Genomic DNA, 18216 nt, shown 5'->3' on the forward strand with positions numbered 1-18216 from the left:
CACACTCTCTCTCTGTCTCTCTCAGATGCACACATGTATATACACACACATAAATATGTACACACACACACACACATGTACATATGTACTCATGCACACATCACATGCACGCACACACACACACACTCTCAGGAATAGAGAAGTTGATAAACAGCGCCAGTTATCTCTGAGGCGGAAAAGAGGAAGAACAGAGAGAGAAGAGTTCTAAGTGAGTAACCTCCGGCGTCCAGATTTAGAGCCTCGGGTGCCTGGCCACCCCGCCCACTCCCAGCATAGGCACTAAATATAGAGCCCATTGTGAGCATGACCTTTAGGATCCAGGGCTATAGCTCTCAGCTACACAATGGAGCCCGGGGGGACAGTGTCTGTTACTCAGTTACCTTCCCGCGCCTGACAGCACAAAGGTCCCGTTTTTGGGCCGGGTGGTGCAGTTTTGGGCGTCCCAAGGGCCCGGTACCAAGTGCAGAGCGCCCCCGTTGAACCCGGGAGGAGCCGAGCGTTAGCGGGAGCTGCAGGCGGGCTCGCCGACCCAGGCGGGAGAGACCCCAGAGAGAGCCCAGAGAGAGCCCAGAGAGACCCCAGTGAGAGCCCAGAGAGAGCCCAGAGAGAGCCCAGAGAGAGCCCGGAGAGCCAGCCGTAACTCCGCGTCTCTCAGAACCGCCTCCATCCGTCAGCAACCGCTCATACGGTCGAATGAAAAGCGGTTCTGTTCTGTTAGCCGGAAGAGGAAATAACTACAGAAAAACAATCTGTCAAAACAGCAACCGCCTTACGCAAGAGAACCAATGCTTTTTGTGCGCTCTGGGGTGGCTGTTTGTCTCCTTGTCCATTATGAAGTGTAGCCTAAGGGACTTAGTTTCTTCTAGGTTGCTCTGTACGAAGGCTATGGTCACGCCTTACTAAAGAGATATCCCATTTAGGGTCAGCTGAGACCCAGCAGATGTGGATACATCCATACTGGGATCAGTATGCAATCCCCTTCCCCACTCTAAAAACAACCCCCACCCCCCCCCAGCCTTCTCTGCTCTGCCTCCCCATCTTTAGCCTACTCTGCTACTGACCCAGCGCAGAAGGCACAGCTCTCACCAACAGGGGGCCCTTTCCCCAGGAGCACGGCCAGATATAGATATAAAGGTCCATTATTAAGCCCCAATGAGGAGAAATGTGGGTATCACACAGTAGTATTACAACAAAACAAAGCAACACATATAGCATTAACAGAACAGTGACAGACGCAGACAGTTCAACACAGCAGGAGCATGGAGATAATAATAAATAAAGTTAGGAAATGTAAAATGGCAGCCCGGCGAGCGAGCGACCTCATCGAACGGGGTCACGAGGAGCGTTACGGCGGTGTCGGCTGCACCGCACTCCCCCGGCACCCTCGCTACCGGCCGCTTCGCGACCGCGCACACTCTTATCGCGGCGCTGCAGCCCCCACGTCCAGCACGGACCGCCATGAACACGCGGCACGCTGCAGACGCTGGCCGGACCAGCTGGCCGATGCTATCACCGGCAACAAATGCAAACGCAGAAACAGGAAGTGCGTCTACCGCAACGCCAGCGCAGGAAGCGTTAGCTAAAACCGCGGCTAATGGCCAGAGCTCCCGCTGGCTGCTGACAGACGCTCGCGTGAGCACAGAGGGCTGAGTTCGCCCTGCTCGCCCGCTCAAGAGTGCAGACACTTTGAGATGGCAGTGAGAAAAAGCTCCCAGCATCCTCAGAGCACCCCCAGAAAGGGGGTGGGGTTTATCAGTAACGAGCCACATGGAAGCGAGCTTGGTCAAAAAGGCCTCCCTCCTAAAAGTCAGACAGCACGATTCGCCCTGCACGCAGCCAGCGGCCTGTCCCAGCATGCATCCCTCCTGAGAGAGAGAAGAAGAGCGAGAGAAAGGGAGGGAGAAGAGTTGCTTGGGAGCAGAGATCTGCGCTCAAACAGGGAGCGCAATGCAGCAGTGACGACCAGTCGCAGTGGCGGGGGGTCCACCTGCCCCTAAGCGGTGTAACCATGGCGAGGGGAAAGTCACCCATTCTCAGGTGACACAAAGCGATCGCACCTCCAGGCTATGACTGAAAAAAGACCTCTCTCTCTCTCTCTCTCTTTCTCTCTCTCACTTTCCTTGGAATCTCCTGCAGGCCTTGGCTTGTTCCAGTGAAAAGCTGGAGAAATTCCGAACCGGCCGCTTTGCACCGAGCCGCGTGCCATCATGTTGTTTCCCCCCCCGCTTCCTGTTCCTGGAGTGGGCCTCCACCCACCATGACGCGAGCGCCCCGAAAAACTATTCCAAATCTCTTCCCCGTGCGTGACGGTTAAGACTTGTGCCATTTCATGGGGAGGATGTTACACAAGTAGGCAAAGCCGTTGATCAATGAGAGCGTGTGTGAGTGTAGGAGGGGTGAGGGTGTTACTACACCTACTTCAGGAAGTGAGAGTGAGAGAGATTTTGAAGCAATGTAGTGAGGTCCAGCAGGCTGAGGAGAGGCGAGGAGAGGAGCCACAGACAGGCTCTCTGGATACTTCAGCCTCCCTGCATACACCACAGAAGTGTCCATCACAAGATGAGAAACTGTGGTCCGCCCACCTTGGCGCCTACCAAGCTCTGTTTGTGAACGTGGCTTTCAAATGCAAAGTTACAGGAATAAAACAACTGGCATGAATCAAACACTAATAATGGAGGCCGAGGACTGAAAGCGTGCGTGACACGCTGCGTTTACCCAGGCAGGGGCTGTGGGTGGCTGTGAGAGCGCCTGAAGAGGAGAACTCGCTGAGGGAAATTTGAATGGAGAGATGGAGGCCCTACTGTACAGGCAGAGTGAGTCAGAAAGCGGCCTACTCAACGCTGGCAGAGACTAGAGGAGCTTGCGGCTCCTGCGCAACGCCTCCCCTCCCTCCCTCCTTCCCTCCCTCACTCCCTCTCTCCCCGCTCGTATCGCTTGGCTCATTGGATCCAGCTGCAGGAGGGAGCAGGTGCCGTGGAGGTGGCAGTGCCACATTTAGAGCACAGCCGGGTGTGAAAAAAGGACTTGTGCTGATGACATGGTCTGCATGCATATACACGCACATACACACACACACGCACATGCAAACACCCGCTCACACACATGGATGTACAATTCTCAATCAGACGGTACAGGAGGGTGGGGGGCAGGGGCACACAGAGGAGACCCCAAAAAAGCAGTGAGCCTCCACGGACAGGCCAGGAGCTCCAGGCTGCAGGAAGTCAAACATATTCACAACCAACTACATCTTCATACAGTTCACTGCAGATTTGTTTTTGTTTTTAAACAGCAGATTTGTTTTTTCCAAACTAATCTTGCTTTTTTGGAGGGGGGCATTCACAAAGAATCTCCAGTCAAATGTCAAAGACTTCAGTTATTTCCTCACAATACACAGCATCCTACACAATACCATTTTCAGAGAGGGAGCACAGCCTATTAAAAATGCAATTCTTATTAGAAAGCCCCACTCCCCAGTGGGGGTTAGGGTTTGATACACAGGAGCAAACAGGGATTTCCGAGCAGAGCGCATACACCTGCTCCATTTGGCTAGTTTACTTTTCCACCCTTAATCTCTATAAACCGGCCAATTGCATTTGGCGAACCCAACACTCTATAAAGGGCTGTGTAAATTCCGCTCTGCTGCGTTTTACAGGTCTCACAAGCCGCAGGACCCAACAGAGCGGCAGGAAACAGAGGTGCCCCCCCCAGCTCCAGCCCTCCCTCGCCTCCCCCCTCCCGTGGCCGGGCTCCTAAACCCTCCGTGTAATCACCAGCCCCCGAAACACAGTCCACCCAGGGACATGCAGTAAATTAGCTGGGGAACCCAGTGTGCATCAGCACAGGCTTCTCCACATGGCAGGCTCTCCATTTCAGCCCATCACAGTCAGCATCTGTACGATAATTACCTGCGATCGGCGCTCCACCCCAGGGACCTCCATTCAACACGTGTGAGGTGGAGAGACAGAAAGTGTGTGTTTGTTAGTGTTTGAGCGTGTGCGCGTGTGCATGTGAAAGAGAGAATCATAGAGAGTGCGTGTCTGTGTGAGAGAGAGAGTGCATGTGTGTGCGTGTGTGTGAGAGAGAGAGAGTGCATGTGTGAGAGAGAGAGAGCGTGTATGTGTATGTGTGTGTGTGTCTGTGTGTGCGCGCAACACTAAAAATATTTTTCCTCATAAAAGCAGAGGCTTTCACATGACATGAGTGGGACTTTCTGTGCACTCCGCTTCCTCGTCCTGGCAACCGTACCCGAGACTACAAGCACTGGGAGCGAGGAGCATCGACTTCCCCCCGCCCCCTGCCCCGGTTACCCTCTGTGCCCCGTCTCCTGACCGGTGACATCATGCGGGCTATTTCAGAGCATCTGCCGTCCGCCGCACAGCCCCACTGATGCCCTGTCACATGCTCCTGGGCCGCAGCCAGGCCCCGATTCACAAAACCAGTGCTTCTGCTCCTCCCCCCTCCCCCTGTTTCTCTGTACATCAGCACTGTCCCTCATGCTAACTGCCAGCTACATGGATTTCCCTGGCCTCCTCTGCAACACATCCGTTTGAGGTGAAGCAGTCTGCAGTCTGGCCTGTTATGTCACCTTAAGGTAGTGGACTTTTGTCTTTTTCCAAATGAACTTAATCTAAAGGGAAGAGAGGACCTCAGAACCATCCACGTTAGCTGTGCACAAGCTGTGACCTAGGATCTTCCCGCATGGGCCCCACTGACAATAATAAATAAATAAATGCATTGGCAAATAAATAAACAATGGACCAAACAGGAAAATGTACACATTCTGGCACAGCAATTGTGGAACAATAAAGAACTGTGAAAAACTGAATTCTGTAACATCACTTTGTAAACATCTTAATTACAATATTTCGTTTCTTGTCAACTTATATTTTATTGTTGTTAAACATGTGGTTCCAGTGCATAAGCAGTTATGGCCACCTGTTGATGAAAATTCATGCTACAAGTATGACCCTTGTAAAAAGCTAGTTCGTCCATCAAAGCTCTACAAACACGCACATGCGTACACACACACCTGCAGTGGCATCAGACTCCCGCACTGTTCTGGTAAACACAAAGAGAAGTCAAACACTACAGCCTGCTTGGTGCTCTTTGTCTTCTAAAAGCTGCTAGGCCGCATTAGAACCTGCTGCAGTGCTCTTATCAGGAAGGCTCACTGTACGGCCCGGCCTTTGTAAAAGCAGCCAGGAGAGGGGAGGAGCATCACTGCGCTGGAACATGCAGGGTAGAGGGTCTGACAGGAAAGAAAAAAGTGAAATGGTACCAGCTGCAGCGAGCGTGTGCAGTTCAGTCACAGGCCGCACAATTGTTAATAAGCAAAGCCAAAGGCTTAATTTACAGCATCCAACAGGCTTTTGTAACATCTCTGTATAGGAGATATTTGAGCAAAGGAGTTTAGAAATGTGAGAGCTCGAAGCAGCCCGGATCCACCCAGAAATCCACAAAATTCTCTGTGTTCCACAAACTTACAGAACAGAGTGCAGCTAGACAGAGCACACACAACACCAAAACAGCATTCGCCAGTGACTGATATCCTATCGTTCTCCTGTTATTATCAAAGTTACAAGAGCTGGGAATCTCTGGACAGCATGTACCTACCTGTTAAACATACATGGTACACGCATTCACACAATAAACACCAGCTTTTGGCATAAAACGCAAGGAAAGCAACTAGTTTGTTAACAAAGCTTGACTTTGAAGGTATGCACATAACCCCATGCCCCACCACCACCACCACCACCACCACTCCCTGTCCCCACACAAACACCATCTGTCTTTATCTAATGTGATGTCTGGGTTGAGTTTAAATATAAACCACTCCTGGGAAACATCAATAAATTCGACCATATTTTAACACCAATCCCAATAAATGTTTACAGTGAATTCCAACATTATTTCCCATTTCAATGCACTAGTGGTCTGATACAGTTGAAAGCAGTATTCACATTATCATAACACAAGGCCTGCGTACAGAAATGAGACTGCCATTGCCAGACTCTATTAACGCTGTTGAATGCGTTAATCATCAAAATTACTGTTATTATCATTATTATTAGAATAATCATCATTAGTATTGTTATTATTAATAATGTTATTATTATTATTATTATTATTATTATTATTATAGCAAGCTCATCTGTTTGCTCCAGTTTAGGCTACAACCGGCGTCCCATATTAATTAATTAAGGGACCGTGAAACCTCAACTCGCAACTGAAGGTTAAATGAATGACTAAAAAGCCTGAGCTACTTTGTGAGGTTTTGTGGCCAACTTGCCGAATGACTTAAGGCCAGTCTTCTCAAAACACCCATAGTCATCTCCATGCGTTAACTTAGCCTTGTTTTCCAAGTCCCGGACCTCAAAACACGGAGTACCATTACACTGTACCGACGTGATTAACTAAAATAAGAAACAAGGCTTAAATCCACACATTCCGAGGCCCGGGACCACTATAGACTTCTCAACTAACCATCTAGCTTATTGTAGCTAGGCAATAACTGTTCCGCAACAGTGACAGTTCCATTCCTGCAAAACGAGCGGGATAAACAAGCGCAACATGTATCAAAAACAACAGGATAACGACACCGGCACTGTAATAACATCGCTATTTCATTGGCAACAATGAAACAAACAACTGAGTAGCCAAACTGCCAGACATGTAAAGTTCCCCAGTACGTACCTTTTTTTATGTAGCTATGTCGGCGTCTTCTGCGATCGGCCAACTGTACTAAAAAAGTTTTTATTTCTTAGATTTGAATCCACCTGGCAGCTAGTTTTTCAAGTTATTTGGCCATGCGAAGAAGAGTATTGCCAGCCCGGCGTCTTCAGGGGCGTCTAACATTTGAGAAAATGCGGAGCAGGTGGGTTACAGCGCGTGTCTTCCTGTTTTTCAGAAGGTGAAACAGACACAGCTCTCAGCTGCAGCTTTTTCTCTTTTTTTCCCCCTCTCTCTTTCTCTCTCTCACTCGCTCGCTCCCCGGGTCCCCCTCCCTTTCTCGTTCTCTCCCAGCGCAGTGCGCAGCCGGCGACTTCCCATATTCACACCCCCAACTTTCAGAATAATGCAGTGATTTCACCCGGAAACACAAAATCTTAAATCCTTCAGTGAAAAAGAAAGAATGAAAGAAATTGGAAGTTGAGACAAAATTGCCTAATAACAGGAATTTCAGAGTAAGCTTGTTTATAAATCGATACCAGGCGCATCAAAACTGTTTTATTTTTTATGTTCTGGTAGCTATTACGCCAAACATTGGCTTTCTATGGAAATCCATTCTAATCATTATTGATAGTTCGTAACTTAGCCGCAGTTGGATGTTCGCGGTATAGCCTATTTATAGGCTATGCGGAGCACTTTTTAGGCGAGGAAAACGAGTTAGCCTACTCCACAATTATTTATAGCCGAGTAGCATGTAACCTACTGTGAATTGATTGTACATGATAGCCTAGTCGTGGCACGTGTAGCCTACTGAATAGCCAGTTTATTTTAAATAGCTAAGGACAGTCAATGTAAAATAGTCCGACATAAAACTGATTTTATTGCCGCTTATTTCTGTCCAGAGAGATGACTGCTGTTATATTTTTTCAGCTCTTAAGAAAAAACGGCACCTGACGCGTACCTGAGCACGCCCACTGCAGTAGCAATCAATACATTTAGATTCATACTGACCTTGCAACAAAATGGCCGACTGTTTCCCTGTACTCTCCTTTTAAAAAAAACGAAATAGCCTTCCAAGAAAACCAATGTCTTCTAAAAAATAAAAAATATACAACAGTTGCTAGAAGGAAAGATGTGATTCGATGATAATTTGTGATCTATGTCGGCATCTGGCGGTCGTGAGAGAACAATGCCGCAACAGGCATGGTTTGGGCCAATTTATTTAAAAAAAAATATATTTTTAATGGGTCGCTACTCGTATATGATCATCATGGAAATAATTGGGTGAGCCCAACTTTGTCAAAGTCTCCTTTCTTTTAGGGTTAGTTGTATGTAGTAGGAATTTGTATTGCAGAAAATAAGCAGATAAGTAGGCTTAGTTCATGTAAATAGGACACAGCCTAACAAAACTCATATGCATTTCTTTCTCAACTCTGTAGTTAACGTTCAATCATCAGATATTGAATTACCAAATAAACATTTTATCTTTGGAAATGTTCTATTAATTATAATATTGTATATTCATTTTAATATTAGGCATGGGGTTGTTTATATATATATATATATATATATATATATATATATATATATATATATATAGGCTACACATTTTATTGGATGGCACAGAGTGTGGGTCACATAATTAACATAACGTACGCAAAAGTTAGACGCCCCCATCCCACCCAGAAAATCATGAGTGGCCCACATCTAGTAGGCCTTAGATGGTGAACACTCTCCAAACTGCAATGAGTGTGTCAACGAGTAAAATTCTTTCAAAGTGAACCCATGCACACTTCTCACTGCCATGCAGATTAATTCACATACTCATAGACAAAAGAGATGCATTAACCCCTTACCGTTGAAGTAAGTTGGCCTATACATTGGTATTTCGCTGACTTGGTGCACAAAGGAGGACACAGAAAAGCAGGATGAGAGTAGTCGGTCTGTCGATGCGACGTGCAAGTTATGGGAGACCAGGATTGGTTTGGCACACTTTTCACTCTTTGCCGTACTTCTCTGTCATCATTTATATTTGAATATTGTGACCAGTAGCAAATGAAAAGTTAAGGTCTCGGCTATAAATAAATATATTTTAATGTTCACAAATGTTTTTAAAATTTGGTGACTAATGATTCAAGTCATGTTGTGCACTTGTGCCAACCAGCCGCAGCAATGTTAAAATGCTACAATTACAAAGAAAGGAGCAACCAATAGAAACAATTTTCAACATTTAATTCCAATAAGAATCAGAAAACATGAATTTATTATTATATAATTGTTTTTATATGCTCTTTGGTGCCAACAAACACCTATGCCAACCTGCTCTGGTCTCCCTTACCCGTTTAGATGACTTCCACATGGGGGTGCTCAAGACTCTGTGATATAAGTGGTGCTTTATCAAGAAGGTAGCGCTGTAGATAATAATAAACATAATCATCAACACCGGTATCTTTAAGAACAAGAACAACAAAACAGTTGAAGTGAGGGTTTGTAAACGGTTCATAAGCTGTGTTGGAAATTCAGCGAATACGAAGAATGAAGAGATCAGTTTTCAGCTGTTCCCAGACCGCCACTCTGCTGTGCTTGCGTCATGTGTCATCGGCCATACGATCACCTTTGTTCTTCCATTCGTAGAGGCGCATACCACCATAACATTCTTATTGCCCTTAATTTGCTAAACATAAGATCAACTTTAAGAGAGAAACACAGCCTGCGGAGTTACATCCAGAATGCTTCCATTACAGAGTTATTCCATTTTTATTTGATTAAATGCAGTCTAATTCAATCCAAACTAGAGTTCTGTATAATCGGATAATATGAGATTACCATGTAATAAAAAGCACATTTGACTTAAAAGGAGACCTCATATGAATACATGTAATTATAGATATCAAAATATATAATTTGTTTAATTGTGAATGCCAGCCAAGAACGTATGTAATTGCTTGAAAGGGGGACTTTCCATTGAATTTAAATTGAAAGTCTCAGATCTGACGTGGGGCGCACTTGAATTGAGGGCGAAGTGCCAAGGTCAAACTTAAGGCCAGCTCCATACAACAGTAAAACCTGGCCCAGATGCAAACAAAAGGGACAGGAAATCTAGCTCACTGCCTACAAGTGCAGTATGTTAAAATAACAGCAATTAAATTTCTTTTTTCATTTCATGTAGATATTTGCTTATATCCAAGCAGGCATACCAGTTGAGAACTAGTTTTTCTGTAATAGTAATGGGACAGCCTAGAGACCAGTTGTGGGTAGGCTGCCAAAGGCCTTATACTTTGAGAATAGATCACAATTTTATGTGTTTATTTGTATTTAAATTGCACAGTTCATTAAGATAAACACATATCTTTGCAAAAAAAATTTTTAAATAAATAAAAATATAATAAATCGATATCCTGATCAATTAAGATTGTTGAAAATGTTTAATTTGTAACATAATTACTTCAATTTTTCCAAATGATGAAGGACCACACTCAGAAATAAGGACCACGTTGATTTAATCTCTCAGTTTAAAACTGAATCAACTAAAAACCTTTATCTGAAGGAAAAGTTTACAAGTCATAGAGAACATTACAGAAAATTAAAGCATAAATTGATCTGCCAGATTAAAACTTCTGGGAACTGAATGTGGAATATCTATTCTTCGTGTCATACATAGCTGTTACTGGTATAATGTGGCAGGATAAGCCATTCTTCAGTTCACACCGATTGTCTAGTTAAGAACAATTAATAGCTAATTTGTATTCTGTGCAGCAATTATGGTTGGAACAAAAAACAGCATACACAGTGGGTGCCCATTGCCTGGGACTGATTGTTTATTACCAACAAAGGAAATAACATTTCAGCAAAATAAACACATACAGATTTATCATGGTCAGCTAAAATAAAAAACTGGAGTATAAGGTCTTCTGTGGTTAGACTATGCACCCTTGTGTCTTCACGCAATCTGTTCATGCAAATAAAATAAACACCGATAGAATGCTGAACAAATCGAAAGCATGTTTTCCTTGATACAATAACTAAAAATTACAGTAATTTTTTTTTTTTTTAAATAATGCTCGTGGGCACAAATTAAATCGGAATTGTTTGCTCACTGAGGTATAAACCTATGAGTTTAATTTGTCTTGAACATGAGCATTGTACCTCAGTCCATGCACTCAAATTGTTTTTTGTTGGTTTGCCGCTGTATTGCAGAAGAGACAAATGTTTTTCAAATCTCACAAATTATAATTATAATATCATTGTTGCTATTACTGTTCTAAATTAATCCATTTGGTGGTTTACAAGTGAAATCGACAGGTAAATCATTTGGGCAACATTCTAAAATTAAAACAAAAGGAAAATGCTACTAATGCTTGCTTTTGAGGAACGTGGTTTGTTAAAGAAATAAAGTACAATAATGCATATTATTGTTCTTTAGTTTTACTGTGCCCACAGTAAAATGTCCTGTGTCCAGTGTTAACTGAACACTAACAGAGTGGACTTGGACTCCGCAAGAGTTTTGATTCAACACTGAACATTTTTCTATTGGCTACCACCTATATAATTAACTGAGCTGATATGTATTCACATATTGTGCGAGAGACCAACACAAGACGAGCAGAATGTGAGTACATTAATCAAAGAAGAAACTTATTCGAATTTAATGATAGCATTATTAACTTGAAGAAATATGCTAATTACTCTACAAGTGTGACTTCCCGCACAAGCTGATGTGTTATGCATTTACCTTCAAGCCATCTTCCCTAGCACTGCACTGGCACTGTTGGAAGACCTCATAAACAAAGTGTTTTCAGGCATTGGTCTGAAAATTATGAGTGGGATGTGGAAGAAATGGAGAAATAGGAAAGCCCTGGCATCCTCTGTCATGCACAGTCCTGAGAATAAGACACACGGCTGCACATACTGCATGCAGTCCTCATGTTACAAGAAACTTGGCTAAGTCATGCAGTATATTAATTAAGGAGAATAATATTTAAAAAATAACCAAGCCACACAGCGTTGCCAGCATACTGAGGCTCTAGCCAACCCTTTAATGATTTTATTTGCAGCAGTTAGTTCTGCAAGGAAAATTGTCCTGGATTTTAGTGGCAAACTGAGTTACCAGCCAGGGAATTAGAGGAAGATAGAGAGGAGAACATCCACCTCAACATTTAACTTTATGTGGATACAACATACTGCCAAATACCACATTTGCACCGCATACCCTAAATATATGTGATTAAATTACAATCTTCTCCAATGCACAGGTATGACACAATACAAATTTCATCTGAAATCTGAATAAAAGTGATATGCTATTTTTAAATGGTTTGGTCAGTGTTCAAAAACCTTCATGACTAAAACATTTTGCCATGTAGTATCCCATTTTGGCACGACACTCAACTTCAACCCTCTGTCCCAGTGCTGGCAGCTTATTAAGTTATACATCAATTTGTTATTTGTATATGAGGCAAAACCTACGCTCATTCTCATTCAGCATATGCGTAAGGAACTGACTTTATAAGGGGATTATGCAAGCATGACAGGCTGAACAAAGTCTCAGATACAGATACTGTAAGAGCAACTTGCTACACAGTATTGTTCACACAACTCCTGAAAAGAGAATGCTGTGTGTTGTGTGTGTGTGTGTGTGTGTGTGTACGCTAGTTAGCTGCTGATAAATGGGAAAAAGTTCTACTTACTGAAAATCATCCTCTTGGACTGAAAAAGTAGATATGTTTGACTAGTAGGGCATGAGACTAATAGCCTGACTATGTCAATACAGTGAGCTCCATAATGTTTGGGGCACAAGCACATTTTTTTATTTATTTGACTGTGTACTCCGCAATTTTAGATTTGTAATTAAGCAATTAACATGTGGTTAATGTGCAGATAATCAGCTTCGATTAAATGGTATTTTTTACACTTTGTTTTCACCGTGTAGAAATTATAGCACTTTCTATACATAGTCCCGCCCCATTTCCAAGGCATTTATGGTTAGTCAGGTGTGTTCAATTGCTTCCTTAGTGCAGGTATAAGAGAGCTTTAGTTCATGGTCTCGACTGGCTTTTGATTGCCTTTGTTGTTGGCCGTTGGCATAAAAAGTGCTGTCATTTTGATGTGCTGAAATGTTCCCTTAAATAAATGCTGCGAATGTGCACTTCAACCACATGTGAATTTTTTGATTACAAAACTATACAGCCAAATAAAAAATATATATTTCTTCATCCCAAACAGTTATGTGGTAGTAGAGCGATATCACTAAAATGACATAAAAGTTCCTAATTCCTATTTACAATAGCCATTTTATTGTTTTCACAGTGCTAATCAAGTACATAGTAGGCTATAGTACTATAGTATCGCAATGCCTGTAATTTGGCAAATAATGCAATGCCTATGTCTTCCTTAATTTTACACCAGAGGATTTAAGGTATTGAAGGCAGGACCACAAATAGGGGTGCGTTGCCTGAGGGTGTAAGACAAAAGAGATGCTGTAAATGAAATATAGACCTGCAGTAACCTACTGCATGCCATACCCCCACAGACACGCTGACAGGAATCTTTCAGAAAAGCCAAGGAGAGATTTTAAAAATGGACCATGTCACTGAATATTACGGGGGCAAGCATATACAATGCCAAAGGGCCAATCAATTTAATCCTCACAATTATCAAAGCTAAAAGGCTTTATAGCCTATGCAATATTTTTGGCACATCTGGACTGCGGCGTTGGAGCCAAGCCCGCCCTCTAGACGCGATGATTTGTTATTACAGTTTGTAGCCGAATTCAGCGGACTCTCAATACAATAATTAGGCTACTGACGTTGATTTTAGCTGTGTATGATACAATTTCAGTTGTTATCAATAATTGTATCGCTTCTCACTTCATATACCCTGAAACAAATAGGTAAATAATGTTGTCTGCCTTAAGATTGAATGAAGAATTGTTTGTATATTTTTCAGGACTGTCGTATAAACTCCGACCGCGTAAGAATATATCCACAGTATAAATATTCATTTTGGCTCATCGTTCGTTAGGTGATATTGTATCATGTCGGCTACCCTTCCCCAAGATTGGAGAATTTTGTATTTATGCTGTAATAATTAAGACTTCAGAAAAAATATTATTTTGGAGGCTGTTTTTCAGTCGCGAACTTTTGACTTTGCAAAGAGAGGCAACATTATAAATGCATTTTGGCTGAGGAGAGTGGAACAAAGACCTCGATACATAACGTTATATAAGCCAGATATTTTTTACACAGTAGCCGACCTCTCTCCGTGTGTAGGCTATATTTATTATGTTTTTTTTTTTTTTTGTTAAAGATTAATGCATTTCTGTCTTTTTTGACAGCAGTCCAACAAACAAATGACGACTGTATATATTTTCTATTTATAAATTACGACAATGTATCCTAACTCACTAAATGAATAATTTAACTTGGTTCATGGAGCTGTCATTAAGAAAGACCCAAAAACCGAATAGAAAAACAAAACATCAGGGTGTAGTGCGGCACAGTTCTTGCTCATAACTTCGTAAAATCATGCTGTGAATTAAAATAATAAAAATGAAACATTTTGTGTTTATGCTCGTTCAAGGGAGACAAAGGAATACTGAAAAATGAGCGATTCATATTTTTTATTTACAAAAAAAGCCTCACTGAGGTCTTAACAATTACCGGATTTCTGCGAATCCAATATTTGCATATTTTCCTGTTTCTACCGTGTGTATAATAAACACTGGTGACCCCACTCTCCTTTTCAATGGCTTTGGGGTGATGTGTGCGCCGTCCAACTGGAAATGGTTGCGCTTAAATATAAAACATTCTCAAGAATGTGAAGAATTCAATTGTACAGAAGCATTGGGAAAAGGACAACCTGAATACCAATCGGGCGGCCGGGTCAACTCGCCCGAGCCTGCTGCACACAGCTTCCGCACCCGCTGTCACCCGGCCGCTGCGGAGGCGTGCACGCTTCTTCAGACAAGCCCAGGTACGTTTCTAGGGGAGACAGAGGTCAAATGTTTGCTCTGAATATGATTTGATCTCATCCATCTTGTTGATTACAATCTATCATCCCTTGGCGCGCGACAAAGGATGCAATCATGGTCATTCACTGAAAGTGGCATGCAACAATTTCATACCGTTCAAAGACTATTAGCTTCATGACAAAACAAGAAAGGAAATTGAAAAAAAAAGCATTGCACCCTAATGTATGTACTTTCTGAATCGTCTTCCATCTTTAAAAGGAGGCTTTGTCGTACATTGCTAATTTTAAATAACATTTTGCACATGACATTGACTATTTCTTTTTAAATGCAGGTGTAGACTATGCTCTCAAAAATAATAGACAACACGGTTTTGATTTCACTCTTTGGAATACCAAGCGTTATTTAGTTGTCTTACTGTTTTACTTTTGCACTAAGCTATATAAAACTTTCTCAGTACAGGCCTATGACAGCAGTTGGAAACTTTAAATTACAAAAAATCGGACGATTGACACTGCATTTTGCTATCTGTTACGCATTGTGGGCCTAATGATTGATGGTTCACAAGATAATTCAATTATTACAGTTAACCGAAAACGTGCTGATTTGACAGTACAATATTATTAATCTAGTTCAAACACATAAATGCAAATCAGGCAGATAGCTGAATAAAACACGAAACGAGTGGTTGTAGAGCAATCTTGCCAATTTGCAGAATAAATAACTGGTTGTTTTTGTCTTTGGTATTTCATGGAATTCTGAAAAAAGAAAAGCAGCCTAGTGCGTGTTAAATTCGTTATTTGTTTTAAAAAAATACTTTGGTTTGACCTTTGGTTTTGGCTATATTTCATCAAGTGGACAGCTTACTGAATTTGAATTAAAGCCCAGCATTTCTAGTAATATTTTCTATTGCCTCCAAAACATTTTCGTTTTCTGATATGCTTTATATTAAAAGTACTGTGAACGATAAGAGACAGAGCTGTTTTATGACGGCGTTTGGTGGAGTGATGAGATATGAACTCCCAAAAAGTTAGATTGGAAATCATATGCATGCATAGACTCGTCTTTCACGGTAATTGGCTTTATGCTTGGCACATCTATTCAAACACATTTCCAAAAGGCTGATTTTCAAAATATTTAAGTAAATTCTTGAAAACATGTGCATTGTATGCATTGGGCTGATGTTATATGCAGCCTACACTACTGGACATAAAGTGAAAAACAAAATCTTTAGAATCAGTCATGATATCCTGTGTGTGTGTGTGTGTACAGTATATATATATATATATATATATACATACATATATATTCAGAAACAGTATGTTTTGAACAGCCCAGCTGCATCTGGTTCTCTTATTTACAAATGTCATTGCTACGTACGAAGCACTACATGTAAGCTGAAATCTACAGCTGCCTATATTAGGCAATGTATTGAAATATATCATCATAATTTCTGCAACACTTTTAGTTCTGCTTTACTTAAAGAAGTAACCTCAGTCTTAAATTCTATACTGATTTATTTACATGTACGCAAACATGTACACACACACGCACATACACACATATTCATGCATGCACACACACATTCATGCAAACATGCACACAAACGCACACACACACACACACACACACACACGCATATATACACATCTATTACATATCCAGTGTGTTTCTGTGTCTCTTATCTCCAAAACTATGAGGATGTCCTGCATACAGAACCATTGTTCAGGACTGCCTTGCTGCGCTGTCAGCCTTTAATGCTGAAGTGCACACCTGCTGTAGCTCACCACCCCCCCCCCCCCACCCCCCCACCCCCCCTCACCCAAAGAACCAATATGGACCAAATTTGTGTGTGTGTTTGTAGGTGTGTGAAAGAGAGAGAGAGTGAGGGAGACAGCAACAGCTATACAGATAGCACTGATAGAATGTGCTGGGTTTGAATCCCGGCCTGGGCCTTTCTGTGTGGAGTTTGCACGTTCTTCCTGTGTACACGTAGGTTTCCTCCGGGTACTCCAATTTCCTCACACAGTTCAAAGACATGCATGCAGGCTAATTGGAGACTCTAAATTGCCCAAAGGTATGAGTGTGTGAGTGAATGGTGTGTGAATGGTGTGTGTGCCCTGCGATGGATTGGCGACCTGTACAGGGTGTATTCCCGCCTCTCGCCCAATGCAAGCTTGGATAAGCTCCCCCCGCAACCCTGCCCAGGAATAAGCAGGTATAGATAATGGAAGGATGGATGGATGGAGGGATCGTTATTATTATCATGGTGTTTGCTGTTGTTGTTACTACACTTAGATACAGCAATTGTTTGGCTTAATTTATATTCATACTTTAATGTTTTTCTGTATTTCTATATGTACGCTCTGACAATATGTTTCATGCCTATAAAGCATTTTGAATTTGAATTTGATAGAGAGGTGGAGTTATGGAAAAATAAATGTATGAATTTCTGCACTTGTCTTTTCCATTATGAAAAAAGCTTTTTAGTCTAGTTTTGAAAAAGAAATTTATAAGTACACAAAATTTGTTTGTGTGAATATTAATAGAAATTAGTGTCTCAGAATTGTTTCCCAATGTAAAAATATTCAAAAGCGTATACATATGGATGTGCATGGGTTTAAATACAGTAGCAGGTTTATCTGCTGACAATGGATTTTGATCAAGTAGGAAATTAATTGAGATAATGTCTACATAATTTAAGCTTACACGTATTCATCAATTATGAGAAAATAACTAGTGCTCTTTAGCTGAATTCCTCTTTTCTTTTTATTTGGCTTTTCTTTTTCTATCTTTTTGGATCTGTCATCCCTTTGTGTCTATTGGAGTTGTTGAGTTGTGGAGAAATGAATAAACAAATAACGCTTACTTTAATGTGTACTGCGGAAAGAGGCGCGACTGGTACACTGGTTGTGAAGCCTGTTAAGTTTTGAATGTGAAATTCCAACATATTAGTTTTTATTTCTGACACTTAAGACAATGTGTAGCTGGCTACATCACTGTTGTTTTTAACAGTGTTTCCTTGGTTTTGTGTATCCGTTTTTCCCGTCACCACTTCAAACTTTTCCACGATAGGTGGCTGTGTTTAGCTTGTTTAGCTTGTTTAGTGTTTAGCTTGTTTTATCCACCGTTTCCATAGTCTATTGCTTACAAATACAAAGTTATATTTCATACTGCCCAGATGTTTAATGTCAAAAGTGTGAAAAGTATTATTGTCGTCCTATTTATTTTAATTTTAATGACTGCTTTTGAAATATCAGCATGACGTATAAGCATCTTTCGATCTTATAACGTGAAGGCAAACATATGAATACAAATAATGCCCAGATGTAATATGATCATAGTGTGTTTTGTCCCTAACTAAGAATAATAAATGCAATCGCATGTTTTTGAAACACAAGACCAATAGTTTAGTGGTCAGTTGCCGGTTTTTCTGACGGCGCAATGATAGGTATTGCAATTTTTTTATGATAGTTGACTCAGGCCAAATACCCAATTACTGTAAACTTGTAACATATTTCCAATAAACTTTTTAGATTTTAATTGTTTTGAAGTAGTCTGTATTATTGTAAAAAACCTGA

General features: G+C 41.8%; 1 protein-coding gene across 2 annotated transcripts in view; it reads right to left on the minus strand.

The window, feature by feature from the left end:
- Positions 1 to 7065, minus strand: part of pik3cb (phosphatidylinositol-4,5-bisphosphate 3-kinase, catalytic subunit beta) — a 58257-nt gene extending 51192 nt beyond the window's left edge. Inside the window, exon 1 of one of the 2 annotated variants that reach the window (XM_064303721.1) lies at positions 6697 to 7065. The gene's annotated coding sequence lies outside the window, so the exon portion shown is untranslated. Of the gene's footprint in view, positions 1 to 6693 lie in introns of both variants that reach the window. The other variant, XM_064303719.1, reaches the window with a different exon arrangement.
- Positions 7066 to 18216: the final 11151 nt, after the last annotated feature.

The sequence above is a fragment of the Anguilla rostrata genome, chromosome 12, assembly GCF_018555375.3.
Source record: "Anguilla rostrata isolate EN2019 chromosome 12, ASM1855537v3, whole genome shotgun sequence".
Lineage (NCBI taxonomy): Eukaryota > Metazoa > Chordata > Actinopteri > Anguilliformes > Anguillidae > Anguilla > Anguilla rostrata.